Source organism: Mustela putorius, unplaced genomic scaffold, assembly GCF_011764305.1.
Source record: "Mustela putorius furo isolate JIRA1106 unplaced genomic scaffold, ASM1176430v1.1 tig00000738_pilon_pilon_pilon, whole genome shotgun sequence".
Classification (NCBI taxonomy): domain Eukaryota; kingdom Metazoa; phylum Chordata; class Mammalia; order Carnivora; family Mustelidae; genus Mustela; species Mustela putorius.
The window spans coordinates 3,438,481-3,454,493 of NW_025421463.1; the positions used below are offsets into that span (position 1 = coordinate 3,438,481).

The window sequence follows — 16,013 nt, forward strand, 5'->3', positions numbered from 1 at the left end:
GTCCAATATCAGCTCATTTTCCTGCTGTGTGGCCTCAGGGAGGCCCTTCCCTCTCTGAGCCTCGCCAAGGTCTTCGTGCCCACTGCACAAAGTGTTGGGTATGAGTCCCTGACCTGTGAGCCGTCTCGCTGGCCTTGACCCTGTGACTCCAAGAAAAGCAGAGAGCTGTGATTTGCGCCTCTGGTGGGCGGTCTCCCCTTTTAAGCCATTCACTCTGGGGCCAATTATAAATAGACACATAATCGCCCCTATCTGTAGAGATAAAACATATTCTTCAGAGACGAGCCACCCCCCTCCCCTCCCCCCCCATGCTGGCACGGGCTCTCCGCAGTTGAGGGTGAAGGAAGGATCGGTGCTCCCCTCCCTCCTCCATCCATCCCCTCCTCTCCCCGCTGCTCTTCCATCTCCACCCTGCAGAGGTGAGATCCGGCAGGGGCCGTGATGTCAGAGGCTCAGCTGATGTCACCGCCCCAGCCCTGTGACTTCACTTGCCGGCTTGGGCAGGAGGAGCCGCGAGGAGGCTGAAAGACGAGAAACTGCCCCCCTTTCCTCTTCCTTCTCCTTTTTCCCTCCCCCCTCCTCCCCAGCCTCGCTTGGGGCTTGGGACGTGCTCTGCTCCCCAGCCGGTCTTTCGGAGGGGCTGGGGCAAGTGCCGGGAAGGATGGGGCTGCAAAGGTAACGGGCGTGCGCGGTGCTCTCCCTCCGGTCGTGAAAGTTTGCTCTGGTGCGCGAGGCGTGCCCGCTGGGCGCTCCGCTGTGCCGCGCGGCCCGGGCCCGAGGCTCCCGGGGAGGGGGCGGGAGCGGGCGGGGGCGGGCAAGGCCGGGCAGGGCCAGGGCCGGGCGGGCAGGGGCCTCCCGGGCCGCCTTCGCTGCCTTGTCCCCATCAAAGGCCGCAGCTGCTCGAGTGGCGGCTGCAGCTTTGAAACTGCCATAAAGAGCGAGAGAGGGAGGGGAGGGCGGGGGATGTTCAGAGCAGTGCCCAGGAGGGTGGCCGGGAGAGGAGGGGCGGGAGGGGGGCTGCTCCTGCAGCGCCGTGGCCCCGGGGCAGCAGCAGGGGCGTGAAGGGCAGGGCCCCGGGGCAGAGTCCCAGGGGCCGAGTCACCCTCCCTGGCCCCTTGTCCCCTGGAGTCCAGCCAGCTTCCGCGGCCAGGACCCCAGCAGCCAGCGAGGGTACCCGAGGCGGCGGGGCGCAGGGGCTGGCTTCCCCCCCCCCACCCCCCCCATTATTTCCAGGCATATTCTTCTACCTCCAGCAGGCCATTTGTCAGCGGCGATTCGGGACAAAGGAGGGGGCAGTGGGTGGTCTGCTGTAAGTTGGGCGATGGGCACGGAGAGCTCCGAGCGCGGGCCAGAGAGAAACGCCAGCAATTAAGAGGCAGATCGAGGGCTTTGCTCATTCAGGCTGTCGAGGGAGCCGTCATTTTGTGTTAGCGTGTGTGTGTGTCTGAGGTGGGAGGAGGAAGAGAGGGGAGAATGACAGGAGAAGGATTATGACATTGTGTTGTCTCTGTTTGTGGTAAATGCAAATTTGGCCCCAGCAGCTTCCCGGGAAAAGCAGCAGCAAGTAACCCCGGCCAAGGCCTTGGCCCAGACCCGCCGAGGGAGCCCATGTGGGGCGGTTGGGGGTGTTTTTTTTCCCTTCCCTTTTTTCTGTCTGGCGTGTGCTTCTTCCATTTATTTTTACAGTGAAGTACTGGAGACAGACAGGCCAGCATGGCGGGGAGGAGCTGGTCCTCCCTCCTCCCCGGCACGGCAGCCCCCTCCTCCCTCTGCGGGATGCCCAGGCTGCTCTTCTGACCCCCAGCCGTTGCCCCATCTTGGCTGCCTCCCTGCTAGGTCTCTGTCCCCAGCCAGGGTCACAGTCCCATCATTCTCTTAGTCCGGGCGGCCTGAGGTCTCGGAAGGCTAATTCTGCCCACAGCTGCTCCCCAAGGGTGACTGGAGGCTGCGAGCCTGGGACCGAGGCCCAGATGGGGCTTCGGAGATAAAAAGCCAGGCTGGCCAGGGGTTTCTGTGGCCAGGCCGGTGTTGGCCAAGTGTCCCAGAACCGTGACTCCTCTTGACGGGCCCAGGAGGGCAGGGAGCTGGAGCTTGAGCCTGTCCTGGCCCGGAGAGTGACCAGAGCCCAAGGTTCCGGGCTCCCAGAGGGCACAAGCAGGCACGGTGCCAGTCCCAGATGGTTAGACCCTCTGGAGCGGGTCTCCAGAGAACGCACAGGGTAGAGTCTTACCAGGGCCAGGCCCCAGCTCAGACCCCAGCTCAGGCTCCAGCAGGGGTGGAGAGTTCAGAGCCACGAAGTGGAGGCAAGAGCGCTTCTCAGATGGAGATGCAGGGGAAGGTTGTGGCTGGCTGGGTCCTGCCTGTCACACACCAGCCCTCGGGCTGTGGCCCTTGGACTTGTTCTCTTTCCCTGGAAGCTGGTTCCTCCCTCCCTCCTCTTTTGCCCTGTTGAGTCCTTCTGGACTCAGTTGACCTCCTCCAGGAAGGGGGAGGCTGCCCTCCACTTAGATGGGCTGGGGGCCTGGGCCATGCCTACTCCATCCGCCCCCTCACAGCGCTGATCACGCTGTGGTCACTGAGAGGCCCTGGGGTACAGGGACTTTTAGGCCACCCTCCCAGGGTTCCCGGCACCTGCCCAGAGCAGAGCACAGAGGAGGTTATCACCTGGAGGCCAGGGGAGAAGATCCAGACCCACAGATTCCCCAGGACAGTGGGCCACCAGGAACAGTCACCCTGCCAAGCCCCCTAGGAAGGGTGTTCGACTCATTTCCTTCGGCCAGATCCACCCAAAGAGAATTTTTCCCCACGGAGCCTGACAGGTGAGGGCAAAACAAGCTATGCCTGCGAGGGGGAAGTCTGCCCCGAGCTGCAGAGCCTTCTGTGACTACACAACGTTCCTTCTGGAACAGGCGGTGGGCTTGTTTATCCGCCCTGGCATTTCCTTCAGGTCCTGGGCCCATAAGCCAACCCCCGTAGGGAAGCCAGAAAGCACTGCAGAGACTGTGTGAGTTGCAGCTGCCCGCCTGGCCTTCCTATGGAGCTCCCTTTGCCAGATGGAAGAGGAAGGAAGAGTGGTGAGGCTCTCCCCAAGGCCAAGATGCTGAGTCCGTTCCAGGCCCCGGGCTCAAGAACCGTGTGGCCCGAGGTACAGAGAGCCCCAGGCGGGGCCGGCTGGCCAGGCGGCTCACTTCACCCAGCCCAAGTTCACAGAGCCTGCCCACTTGGAGCGGGCACCCCCTTGGCACGCAGGCCCGCTCTCTCTGGATGCCCCCGATGGGATGCATCCCAGGAGCTCTGGAGTGAGACAGTTTGGAGAGGCAGTCTTCCCCGGCCACTTCCTGTCTGCGTGACCTTGGGCAGCTCTCAGAGCTCCAGTTTTAAAAGGCAGGGCCCTGGGGACGGGCATCTCTGCCTTCATGCTCGAAGAGACTGCAGGTGCGGTGCCTGCCCCCAGCAGGTGTTCGATTAGTGACAGCTGTAGTTATGAGGAAGCTTGGCTGTCCCAGCAACCCAGAGGCCCAGGGAAATATTCTCCCTGGGGTACTCTTGTGAATTCTTACGGAGCAATTGAGAAGGGCTTCGAGGAGGAGGTGGCGTTTGAAGGCCTTGAAGAATGAGTAGGAATTTGCCTAGGCTATGGCAAGGGAGGGGCTGCCATCAGGGGGAGAGCAAGGGCACAGCTTTGAGTAAGAGGATCTCGTCGCCTCATGGAGCCGAAGCTCGGGGAGGGCGTAGGGGAGAGAGGGCCGTTGGCCGTGGGAGCGGGTTCTGGAAGAGGGTAGGACCCTGACTTGATGATCTGGGTGGCCAGGCTTTACACACACGTCTTGATCACAGCAAGCCTGTGTCTTAGAATGTTGCACTGCTCTCTTCCCGATCCTGGAAAGCAGGCTTGTTGGTTTTAGCCCCTCCCAAGTCAGGCCTCTCAGGCTGGTCTTGTGGTGGTGGGCTTCCCAGACAGCCCCATCTTTGAAGCGCCAGCCTGGGTCTTCATTTAATCTGAAGTTTCAGGACCGCTGGGGGTCAGGCTCCACTGTGAGTCATTGCTGGGGAAACAGAATGGACACCTGGAGTCTGATTTGGGGGAGAGCTCCGCCCGCAAGAGGCAGGGTGCTTACTCCTTGAGAGGGCAGTGCAGATGGGGGCCTGGCTGCCTGAGATCACCGGGGGCTTGCTGTGGACCAGCTGTGTGGCTTCAGGCAAATCGCCTGCCCTCTCTGAGCCTCAGTTTCTTGGGGGTGATCATAGTTCCTAAACCACAGGGCCATGGTGAGGACTGTGCAGTTGGCCCAGAGCCTGGCTGCCAGGGGTACTCAGGAACTGTTAGCTTACAGAAAAAGCCCACGAGAGTGAAGCCGCTAGCTCCCGCTTCATATCTGTGGGCCAGTCAGTCCCTCTGAGCCTCAGTTCCCCTAGCTGTAATGTGGTGATAATCGTGCCTAGTGATAGTGGCTAACATTTATGAGCGCTTACCGTTAGGTGGACTCTGATTCTAGAACTATGTAGTCGCTTATTGAATACAATCTCTCCAGCTCTGCCTACCAGGTGAGGGGAGTGTGGGGATAGGGAGTAGGACGTCACCAGAAGCGGAAACCTACGGGGAAAAACTTAAGATTTGGTGTTTCCTGGGTGAGGCTAAACCGGCCCCCTTGGTAGTGTGGGCAAGACCAGAGAGGATCAGATGGCTGGGGTAGGAGGCATGAAGACCAGCAAAGGGCCCACCCTCCACCTTGAATGGGCCACCGGCCGCAGGACCTCTTCATGTATGGCAGAGGCACCAACACACTCGGGGCCCTTGAGGTCAAGGCCCCACCCTGGGCCTCAGTTTCCCCATCTGTATGCTGATGGGGACTTGGGCTCACTCACCTCTCAGGGCCCCACCCCCTCGAAGGCCCTTTGATTCTCTTGTCCCTGACTTTCTTGTGTGGTTTCCATGCAGCTTGGGACTTTGAAAGCATCATCTGCCCATCGATTTTTCCAGAAAGGGTGCTAGCTTCCTTTCTATTCTGCAGTCAGCCGTAGTGCCTAGCCTTCTGCCCCCACCCACACACCTTACTTAGCCTGGAGTCGGGGGGCCGAGGGCACCCATCTGGCCCGGTAGGGGCCCCAACACCATGCTGCATGAGCTTGTTAGGGGAGTGCCCTAGAAGTGTGAGCACATGGGGCTAGGGAACCACCACATCTGGCCCACACCTGGCTGTGTGCAGCTGAGTCGCCAGGGAAGACCCAAGGGGTTCATTTGCAGCCTCTCCTGGAGCCGGACAGACTGCTCACCCCTTGTTCCAGTGAATCCTCTGCCGGGTGCTTGGGGGCACCTCACTTCCCTGAGCCTGACTTGCTCCCCGGACGAGCGAATCCACCTCGTGGGGCACCCGAGGCCAGAGTGTTGGAAACCACCCTTAGGTGCAAGGTCACCGATGAAACACCTGCGTGGACAGCATTCCGTGGCAGGTGGGGATGTCCCTGTTTTGCAGGTGGGAACGCTGAGGCTCCGAGAGTTTAGGGAGCTTGGCCAGCATTGCATCGTCTTCCGCTTCCCCTTTCTTTTTCACATCACACCTACTACCAAAAGGGAGCTGGGGCGGACTGTAAGGCTGGGAGTCCGTATGAGGTAGGACAGATGAAGGGAGCCCAGAGACCACTAGGGGAGAGAGGCTGGGGAGATGAGAAACCTGTGACAAGGTGCTTACCTGCCAGCTTGTCGCTGCTGGCTCACGCAGGCTATAGCGGGATGGGAAGAGTGGTCATGACAGGTGTGGGGGAGGGGCACCCCCCCCAGGGTCCCAGCCCTTGAAGGATGTATGGTAGTTCTCCCCCCCCTGCCTGGGACCTCTCTGCTCACCTTGGCTGAGTCCGGGTGTGGGGTTACCTAAGGGCTCTGTGTGGGTTCAGATCCTGGCTCTGTCACTCACTGGCTGTGTGATCGCAGGCTAATGATTTATTGCTCTGAATCTCAGTTTCTACACCTGTCAATGGGGATATTGTCAGACTTGGCCCTTAGGCTTGTGTGAGGAGGACCTGACTTAATGCAGGTTTACTCCTTCAGCACGGTGCCCACACGAGAGCTGTAGGAATGTTCTCACCAGTCATCCCCTCAAATCCGTTCGGATTCCCCTCCAACAGTGGGTTTCCTGAGCACCTGCTGTGTGCCAGCCCCAAGGCCAGGGAGCCAAGGATTCATCAGTCAGGCCCCTCCCGTGCTCTGGGCGAAGCTGCCAGCCTCAGGGCCTGGGGCTGAGCGTGTGGGTCTGACGTGTACTGGGAACAGCCTTCGAGAATTGGTGTGTTGGCTCCCACTGCTGGCGTGACAGACATCCTGATGAAATATGTCATTTTAAAACATTTTCCAAAGAAATTTCTGGAGAGTTTTCTTAACCCCATGGGGCCATAAGTAGCCTGACCATTGTCAGGTTTTGGTCTTGGCTTTGACAGGCCTTGCCAGGGACCCCTCCTTTCCTGGGCCTCCCTCTCCTCATATGTGAAAGGAAGGGGGCAGGAACCATTCCCACCTGCGCGGGTGGACCCTGGGTGAGACAGCTCGTGCAAAACAGAGTGTGTGAGGTCAGGACCACTTTCTGGCTGTTGAGACTTTTGGGTTCTGTTTCTGGCTATTCACGAGATGGCCACGGGCAAGTGCCTGTGCCGTGTCGTGCTGGATGCTGGCTGCCGTCGGAGGGGGGATGCTGGCTCTGCTCTCCAGGGCTCCCGGAGTAGTGGCCTTGCTAAAACCCTTGAATTTTGTGATTTCCAGAGAACGTGGAAGGCCCCTCAGGCAGCCTGGCCCCTTCCAGGGGAAATGCTGGTAAGTGTCTTGTCCTCTCTGTTAGTTTGTTCCACACGTTTTTGGAGCGGTTGTGTGTGCTGGGGTGAGGTGGGAGAACCAGAAGTCAGCCCTACCTTCGATAGCTCGGTCTAGGAGGAAGGCTTTGAAGACTCCAAACCTGACTCACCAGAGGGCCTGAGATTCGGGGGTGGCTGGATGCAAAGTCTGGGTTTTGAGAAGGTGCTCAGGCGGGGGGGGGGGGGGGGGGGGGGGGGGGCAGGGGGGAGGGGGCAGCTGGCCGGGTCATTTACAAATGAATATTGACTGTTCAGAATCTTTCAATGGCTCCCCCTTTTTGCCTGGGGATAAAGTCCCCATGCCTTCTGTGGCCTGCACCGTCTGATTCCAGCCGCCTCTCCAGCTTTCTCATTTCACTTAAATTGCATTGGCCTCCTTTCCCTTCCGGAAACACGACTCGCTCCCTCCTGCCTCAAGACTTTTGCCCATGCTGTGCCCACCGCCTGGGGCTCGCGTCCAACCCCATCCTGTGACCCTTTCCTATCTTCCAGGTTTCAACTCAAATGTCTTGAACCCCCCAGTACCAAGTGTCGCATTATACACTCTCTGTGCCCCCAGCATGCTTTCTTACTAGTGTGTACCCCAACTTCACCAAATGATCGTACGTGTTGACTTGCTCTCTCTAATGGCCCCCTGACAACAGGGGCCTTTGGACTTGGGGCTTGGCATATGGTAAGGGCTCAATGAATGTCTGGAATGAATTTATGAGGAGTACTAAGGTAAGGTTTCGTGGAGGTGGTGGCACTTGAGTCTTGGAAGAAGTTGTAATTTCGGTCTCCAGGGAGGGGGGAGGGACTGCCTGCCTCGGGGAGCAGCCAAGCACATGGCAGGAACACAGCTCGCTTGGCCTGGCAAAGAGGCAGAACCGGACGTGTGAGAGAAAGTTGGAGAACTGAGCTGGGGCCAGCCAGGGGCTTTGTGTGCCCGCTGAATGGGAATCGACTTGAATTCTGAAGCCACTTGGGACCCTTTGAAGACTTCCGCGCCAGGGGCCGGAGGGTCAAAGCTGGCTGTGGCTCACCATGACGAAGTCTGCTGCAGGGATGGGGTGGGCCGGGGATGGAGGCTGCAGCCAAAAGGACCTGGTGGCAGCTGGAGAATCCATCGGCCCTGCTGCTTGCTTTTTCTGCTGGAATCACACATGTGCCTTGTCAGTTATCCTCACAAGCCAGCAGGGAGAGGCAGGGCAGAGACCAGGAACCTCACCCACCGTGACCGCTTCCAGAAGACCATCACCTCGGCGGCCAGGCAGCCGTTCCCAAATCACTGGAGGGATAGATGGAGTCAGGGCGGGAAGGGGTGGGTGGTGCATTGATGTCCACTTTTCTTGGCTTCTCCAACCCAGGAGGCAGCATCTAGTTATGCATCCCCACACCTCTGTCTGGGCGCCTTCCCCCGTGGCCAAGGGATTATGACTTGGAGTTACCAGCCCATGTCAGAAGACGAGCAGAAGCATTTCTGTCCGAGCCCAGCAAACAAGATGCACCTCCTGGCCCCCATGGGGGCATAGCTCCCATGGTCAGAAGCGCCAGGATTCTCCTGTCCCCGATCTACCACTTAGTGGCTGTGTGCCTTCAGGCCTCTTGTTAGCACCTCTGGGCTTGGGTTTCTCCGGCTGTGAAGCAGGGGCTGCTCGGGTTGTGAAGGTTAAATGAGAGGACACACTCAGACCCCCAAGCGCAGCGAACCCCAGAGGCTTAGGAAGTAGCAGCTGTATCTTGGCTGCGGTTTTTCTCCTCCTTTTCAATTCTTTGCAGCAAGCTTGGGTTTCGGGCTTAAAACGAAGAGCATATCAACAAAAGAGGATGGTACAAAGTCCTTTCCCAGTGCGCCTCGGCATGCGGCACTGCCCTCCCGGGGAGCCCAGCAGTGATGGGGCTAAAAGTCTCCGGCTTTCAAGCAGAAATAATCCCAATGGAACAGAACCTCCCCATTGTTACCATGTGATAAGGCAATGCAGGGGCTCTGCGGTCCGACCTGCCTGTGTCAATTCCAACTCTGCCCCTTCCTGGCTGCTCTGTGCCTCAGTTTCCTTATCTGCAAAACAAGGTAATTGCATCCACACGGGAGGGCTGTTGTAAGGATTAGGCGAGTTAATGTGGGTGAAGTGCTTAGAACGTGTGTGTGTGTGTCACTGCTGTTGCTAGACCGTTTCATCTCGAACTCTTTGTAAGCGCTGGCAGGGACTCAGTGGGGCCCTGGAGCCCAAAACCTGGGTTCAGATTCCAGCTCTGCTATTTTCTAGCTGTGTGACCTCAGACAAATCTCTTAGCATCTCTGTGCGTCCATTTCCTGCTCTGTACAATGGAGATGACAGTCCCTGCCTTGTAAGGTTGTTCGGAGGAGTGAATGGGGTTGCCCAGGGAAGGGGCCCGACTCCCTGGAGGCAGGCAGACCACTCAGCCCCTCCTCCCACCCTGATGGAAACACTGAGACTAGAGTCATTGGCGGACATATGTGGCTGAGAGCAGGCTGGGCCCCTAGTTTAGTGACCTGCGCGAGGCCATCATGCCAGGGCCTGAGAGTCAAGCCACTAGGGACAGGAGTGCCAAGTGTGCTGAGGGGTGATCTGCCCTGCAGTCAGGCTGCGGGGGGCTTCCAGCTGCTCAGTGTCTCCTCCAGTGTTTTCTTTCTGCTCGCCTGTGGGAAGAGTGAGCCCCCACAACAGCAGCTGCCACTTGGGCAGGCCACAGTCTTCTAGGGGCGGGGTCTGAGAGCCCATCACCTGCAAGCTGCCCAGTCTCCAGGGCTTGGACATGTCCCTAGTGGGGAAGGGCTGGTGCTGACCCCGCAGACCCTCTCCTTTCTCGTGCCTGATGTGCCTGCAGACTTCGTGACCCGCCAACTGTCTGCGTCCATCCATCCTTCCAGTGTTTACTGAGTGCTGGGAAGCGTGGTGGTTAAGAGTGCAGCCCATAAAGACCCGGGTTCCAGTCCAGCATGGCCTCTTCCAAGCCGTGTGACTTGGGACAAGTTAAATTCTCGGTGCCTCTCTGTAACGGCGGGGGCGGTAACAGTCTCAGCCAACCTCATCAGGTTGCCGCAAACCCACAGTGCTCATTCCCAGTAAGCTTGGATCCCTCAGGGCTGTATCGGGATTTCTAACGTTATCATTTTTATGGATAGGATGCCCTGCCCTGCTCAGGATGTCTCTGCCCTGTGGATACTCACAGCCCCGTGGGAGAGATGGATACAGTCCCACACAGCGCTGTGTCACCACTGGGAGCTGAGGAGGGAGCCACAGCTTTGATCCTGGAGGGCTGGCGTGGAGGGCAGGGTTGGTCTCCTAAGCAGCGGTCCCTGTGAGACCCTGTGAAACAAATTCATGTGAAGAAGCATGTCAATGTAGCATCCTCTGCAACCTCAGCTCTCCTTCCCCTGTGTGTGTGCTGGGCACAGCCTTCCTGAGTGTTGATATCCCTGACTTCCTCTAGAGCCTTCCCTATTCCCTTACCCTTAGAGCCTGCCCTACTGTTGCCCCAGAAGGACTTCTTGTGAGCCCCTGTGCTCCCTCCGTCAGGACTCACGGCCTAGCACACAGCTAGGTGCTCTGTGTGGAAGGAAGGCATGTCCACAAAGGATCTGGCCACCCCTGCTGTTCGTGCCTGGCCTGGGACAGGCCTCACAGGAGGCTGTGGTGGGGGTTCCTCACTCTGTTAACCCGAGGCTTTTGTAAGTGGTCTCCTGGAGGACGGCGAGCAGGCATTCCAGGCCTCCCTCTTGGTGTGTTAGAGTTAGCAGGAGGCAACTCCAGAGAGGGAGGGGAGCTGGGACCTGGTGAAGGATAAAGGTGAGGGCTGTGCACGTGCTCCTGAGAGCCAGAGAGGGAGAGAAAGGCCATCCGCCTGCCGCTGAAGGCACTGACACCCCGGCTCACTTCGCACAAGTCACTGATCTGCCGAGCAGGCCAGGCTCCTCAATCAATCCGTGCTGACAGATGGTAGCGGAATCAGTGACCTAGAGGCAGAAGGCTCCATTTGTAATCCCGGAGTGGCCCAGGCGCCTGGAGGAGGGCAGAGGAGTTTGTAATAAAGGGAGTGACACAGGGTTTCCAAAAGCCATCTCTGCGCCGGAGGAGGAGGGAAAGGATTAATTTTGCTTCTGGAATTGAAACCACTGATTCAGTTCAATAAGTATTTTTTCAGTAGACTAGGTTAGGAGAGGGAAAAAAAAAAAAAACAAAAAACAGATCTACTGTCCCTTCCTTAAAGTGGTAGGAAAAACAAGATTCTCGCAGATGAGACAAGAGAACAACGGAGGAACTCTAATGTGATCAAAGAGGACTTCCCCAGTTGAGCTCCAGCCACTGTGGAATCTTGGGCAGTAACTTGCCCTCTCCGAGCCTCCGTCTGCTCGTGTGTCCTGTTGTGGCCATCTTGTGGAACTGTAGCTGTTGTAAATATGTGCCTGGTATTGTACCGAATTCTTTATGCAGATCTCTTTAGGCTCCCATGATACCTTATTATCCCCTTCTACTGCTCAGGAAACTGGAGCTCAGAGAGGTGACGTGATTTGTCCAGCCACACAGCCCCAGAGTAACCCAGATCTGTCTGTTGGCCATAATGCCCACATGTTCTTTTTCCAAGTGGTACTGAAAGGAAAAGGGACTCCAGGCCACCAGGGGTGAAGAGATCCAGGCTGGTCTGGCCCTGGGACTGGGGAAGTTTCCAGGTAGAGGTTGGCTGGGCAATATCCTGGCAGGGTCCAAAGGGGTTGGGAGAGAGGGGGCTATAGAATCGGTCCCAGGACCGGAGGCAGGAGCAGATGAGAGCCTGGACTCAAGTTCTCTATCTGCATTCTTTCCTTTTTGAGTGAGGCTCTCTGCACAGTTTGTGACCATTCATTTCATGTTTCAGTCCCTCTTTCTGAGGCCTGAGTGAACGGAGGAAGAGGAGAAAGGAAGGAAGGATAGGGCAGGAGACTAAGGAAAAGGGCTTCCTTTCATGAGTTCTCTCAAGAAATTGAGGGTGCCCCCAACCACTCTGCTTAGAAAGCTCCCCCGCATCCTTCTAAGTTTGTCCAGAAAACATGCATGTGTGCTGGGAGTCCCCCCATCCTTTCGCTCTGCAGCCCTGACCCAAGCAGAAGCCAGCACTGGTCTTTTAAAAGTCTTAGTGCCGAAGAATTTGAAAATGAAACTCACAGAACAATGGAACCGTCAGAGGGCAGGGCCTCGCAGCCTCTTCAGCTCTGCCCCGGAAGAGCCCGACACCCCGTTTGGCATGCAGGAGGTGTTGGGGAATCAAGTCTCCAAGAATAGCCCTGACCCACATTGGAGCCAGCCCCCACCTTGTGAAATTGGACAGGAGCCAGGAGAAATCACTGCCTTCCTCAACCACATCCTCCTGAGTGCCAGGACCAACTGAGGCCCTGCCTGGGATTCCTTTACTCGGGAGAGGTGTTGCCTGGCCAGGACCCTCCTTGGGTGGGCTGAGGCAAGGTAAAGCATTTCTGTCCCTGGCCAGGTGAGGCTAGAGGTGAAAGGGTAGACTCAGGCCCAGGGGAGCTCTGTACCTCAAATGGACTAAAATCGGTCCCAGGTCACACCTGGTTCCTCAACTTCCACCTGCTGCCCAAAGTACTCTTCCAGTTCCAAATGACTTTCAAGTTGGGTTGCTTCAGGAAAGGAAGCCACATACTCCCCTAACATCTAGGGCAGATGGGGGCCTAATTTAGAATCAGCAATGTTAGCCAACATTGGGAGCACCTAGTTCAAACTCCCCTCATTATATACCAGTCGGAAACTGAGGCCCAGACTGGGGAGAGAATTTGGCCAGATCTCTATGTGAGCCAGAAGTAGGATCGCAAACACTCCCAACACATCCCGCCCCCATGGGCCTTCTCCCTTTTGATAGCAGTGGGTCACAGGGAACAAACATCCCAGTGGTGGTTCTACAACTGAGATTTTCTTTCAAAAAAAAAAAAAAAAAGCCATTCCTTTGCTCCATAAAACATACATGAGGTTTGCAAAAGAAGGCTGGGAACAGCCCGAGGCCTTGGCACCGCAAATCCTCCACCTTATCTCCAAATTAATTCTGGACCCTGGGTCCAGTCAGCCAGGCGCTGCAGCGTTTTAATGCCGCCGCGGGCCTAGGCAACTGGCTTTCGGTGAGTATCTATTTTACATGCGAGATTGGTGGGCCTCCCAGCTCCTCGCTTTTATTGCGGAGGAAACTGAGGAAGTTATCTGTTATCTGGAGAGCCTAAGTCATTCATCCAAGGACACGCGGCTCTAAGGGGCGGAGGAGGGAAGGGAACCAGGCCCTCTGCGCAGGACGGAGGGCGCTTGGCGGTCAGGAGCTGCCCCCATGCCCGGCCCCACTCAGCAGGTTCCCCGGGGGAGGCCAGGCCCTAGCCCGCGGGTTCCCCAGGATGTTAGAGGCGCGATTCTGGCGTTGGAGGCTCCAGGGAACTCCAGAAATCCCAGGAAGAGATTCCGGGCCACCAACTCCCCAGAAAGTTGGCTCGCGGCCACTCCCAGGACGGCCCGGAGCCGCCGGCCAAGATGGCACTGTGCGGGCGGCCAGCCGCACGCGCGGCGCGGGGCAGCTGCCTAGGGGAGCCCCGCGCGACCCCTGCCGCGGGGCGGGAGGGTCTCCGCCGCCCCGGCCCCGCGGCGCGCAGGCCTCCGCGCCGCCGCACGCGGGTGGGCACGCGCGCCCCCGCCGGCCCCGCCCCCTGCCGCCCCGCCCCCGCCGCGCGCACCGCCCCGCCGCGCGCCCTCCCGCCCGCCCGCGCGCCGCGGCCCGGAGCCTCCCCATTGGCCGCGCGCCGTCACCTGACGCTCTGTTATTTCCTGTGTGTTGGGAGAATGGAGAGAAAAAACCCCGAGCCGAGCCGCTTTCGGCCCCTGCGAGGCGGCCGCGGCCTCCGCCGGGGGAGCCCGCCCTGAGGCGCGCCTGACCGGGGAGCGAGCGCGCGGGCCGGAGCGAGGCTCGAGGGGCCACGGCCCCGGCCCGCCCCGCCGCCGGCCGGGGCGCCCGAGCTGGAGGCGGCGGAGGCTCCCCCACCCCCACCTCGCGCCGCGCCGCCCGCCGCCGCCGCCGCCGCCGCTCCCTCCCCTCCCGCCCCCGGCCGAGGCCGAGGGACCGGGCGGGGGGCCCCTGCAGGTAACCGCCGCCCGGGCTTGAGGGGGAGGGGCAGGGGTCAGAGCTGAGCGGCTGGGGCCGGGCCGGGGTGTTCGGCCTCGGGGGCCGGGGGCAGAGGTCCTAGCCCGGCCGACCTGAAGTGCTGAGCCCCCTGGACTCCGAGGCCAGGGCACGGGGTGCTGAGGGGAAGGTCCCTGCCTGGCCCGACCCGGGAGTGCAGAGAGGAGCGGCCTGGCCTGGGGGTGCGGAGGGGAAGGGGCCCGGCCTGGCGTTAGGGCGCTGAGGGGTCTGAGGGGTCTGGCCTGGGAGTCCGGTAGGGCTTTGGCACCAGTCCTAGCCTTAGGGTGTCGGGGGAAGGTACCTGCTTGTCGCGGCCTCGGGTGCAAAGGCGGCGGGTGTGAGCGGGCGGCGCCCAGGGGTCCGCGAGGTCAGCGCCGCCCACCCCGGGACCCCTGGCAGTCCCCGGCGTCCCGCGGCGCTCGCCTCTTGGTGGCGGCTGGGGGCGAGGCCGGCGGGCGAAGGCTGGGCTTGGGGCGGGAGCGGCGCTGGCCGCCCGGAGTCGGAGCGCGCCCTGCCGCGGGAGGGACGGGGGCCCGTTTATTGCCATGTGAACACCTGAAGCCATGTGGACGCGGCAGCTTCTCGCCTGTTGGGGGCGGAGGACAGGTACCGACTGGCGGGGCGCAAGGTCCTGGCGCGGGGGGGCGGGGAGCGGAGCGCGGGGCACACTTCCTGCGTGGGGTTTTCTCCTCCTCCCCCGCCACGGTGAGCGGGGCGGGTGTTGGATCCGGTGGTCCCGAGTGCGAGCGAGCGCGCGTTTAGGGGCCTGAGGTTGAAGCCCCTCGTCTCCTTCGGGGCGGGGGGAGTGGTTGAAGGAGAGCGGCCCCTCTGGGCCAGCTCTCTCAGAAGCGGCTGGAGGTGGAATGCCTCCCGTGCGCTGCGATGGGAGTGGAATTCGGCGTGTTTTGGGGGGGGGGGAGCGCGGAGCGGTCTCCTTCCTGGGCCTGTGGGTGGGGATTATTGTCTGTTTTTGTGGTTGTGGATGCTCGAGCTGTCTGCCGGTCTGTAGGCATCCCTTTCGTTTGCCCTTAGGGGACAGATTAAAAATTAGGACTTTTTCCTCCTTTTCTCTTTGCTCCCCCCCCCCCGCCCCGAGATTAGATGACTCTGGTAACTGCTGTAAAATGGATGGAATTTTCAAGCTATTATCTAACAGGCAGATCTCTGAATGATAATTGGACCCTTATGTTAACAGCTTCAGTGAAGACTTTTATGAAACATCTTACATGGGGTGGCAGCGGTAGATCTTACGTGGGTAGAGTGGGAAACTGCTGTGAAGTCCAACCTGGGAGACCAGGAATCTACTTCCAGGTTTGCCCCCAAATAAACTGTAACCCCGGCCAAGTTACCTACCCTCTCAAGCCTCCCAGGTTCCTTCTCTGTTAAATGAGGACTCCCTTCTAGGTCAAACACTGCAGGGCTTGTGGGTAGGTTTTCTCGTTTGTTTTGGTTTTTTAATGTTTGTTTGTTTGTATTTGGTCTACTACCTTGTGCTTTTGTACAGAGGCAGCCTTCTTGAGAAATGCAGGATGTTTCTCTGCTGGCTTTTAAGATCCTGTCCCACTTTTTAGTATCCAGCCTTTTCCTTCTTCAACAGAGCATTGAACTTGGTTAACATAGTTTTTCCTCAAATCCCAGATACTGTTCTGTGCTTCTCAGAAAGTGTACTGTATTACAGTCTGTGTTGAGTATGTCTTATGTTTTTTTGTCTTTGTACAAAAAAGTTACCAGGAGAAAGATTTCAGAGAACATTTGACTGTTTGGAAGTGTGGATAATGTAAATGTATTCGGGTCTGTGTATATTGGTTGGCCGCAAAGAGTTACAAGGTCTTTTTGTGCAGGGAATTGTGGAGGGACCTTATTTAAAATTTGTTGAAGGCATATTTGGCATTTGGCTAATTTTTGAAATGTCCAACTTCAGTATTCTCAAGAGTAGAGATAAAGTGGAATTCCGTAGTATCTCCTGTGAAATGGTATGCTGGTGCAATTAACTGTCACCTCAGGGTGCACTAATTGTTTGCATC

At 58.6% G+C, this 16,013-nt stretch overlaps 1 protein-coding gene across 4 annotated transcripts in view; it reads left to right on the forward strand.

Annotated features, from left to right (window-relative positions):
* Window positions 1-16,013, forward strand: part of TCF20 (transcription factor 20) — a 171,193-nt gene that overhangs the window by 51,976 nt on the left and 103,204 nt on the right. The window contains exon 1 of one of the 4 annotated variants that reach the window (XM_045083766.1): window positions 13,630-13,950. The exons of 1 other annotated variant lie outside the window; for it this stretch is intronic. The gene's annotated coding sequence lies outside the window, so the exon portion shown is untranslated. Of the gene's footprint in view, window positions 1-13,629; window positions 13,951-14,013; window positions 14,596-16,013 lie in introns of those variants that run through there. 2 more of the 4 variants (XM_045083768.1, XM_013045119.2) reach the window with 2 other exon arrangements.